The following is a 383-nucleotide window of genomic DNA, read 5'->3' as shown; positions in this document are numbered from 1 at the left end:
CCCCAACTGAAGCTCCCTTCTCTGTGATAACTCCAGTCTGTGTCAAGTTGGCACACAAAACCAGCCAGCACAGTATATATATTTATTAACAAAGTTTTTCACAGTACCTGGAGCTCAGGGATTTGGTTAGGCTGACAGGCTATTGAGCTCCAGTGATCTCTCTATCCTAGTCTCCCATATTGCTGGGATTACTGGTACATGTCAAAGAATCTTCCTTGTTATGTGGTGCTGGGGATCCAAAGTCAAGTCTCTTACTTTTACAATAAACACTTTACAGAATGGTACTGGATATGAAGGGTTATCTAGTCTGATGCATTTAACATTTGGTCTGCTCTTCTGAGGTACACTCTTTTTAATCCACAAGAAAGGGTGAATATCATCAA

The sequence above is a fragment of the Mastomys coucha genome, chromosome X (assembly GCF_008632895.1).
Source record: "Mastomys coucha isolate ucsf_1 chromosome X, UCSF_Mcou_1, whole genome shotgun sequence".
Taxonomy (NCBI): Eukaryota; Metazoa; Chordata; class Mammalia; order Rodentia; family Muridae; genus Mastomys; species Mastomys coucha.
The sequence above is the reverse complement of the archived record's forward strand: the minus strand, read 5'-3'. Positions refer to the sequence as shown.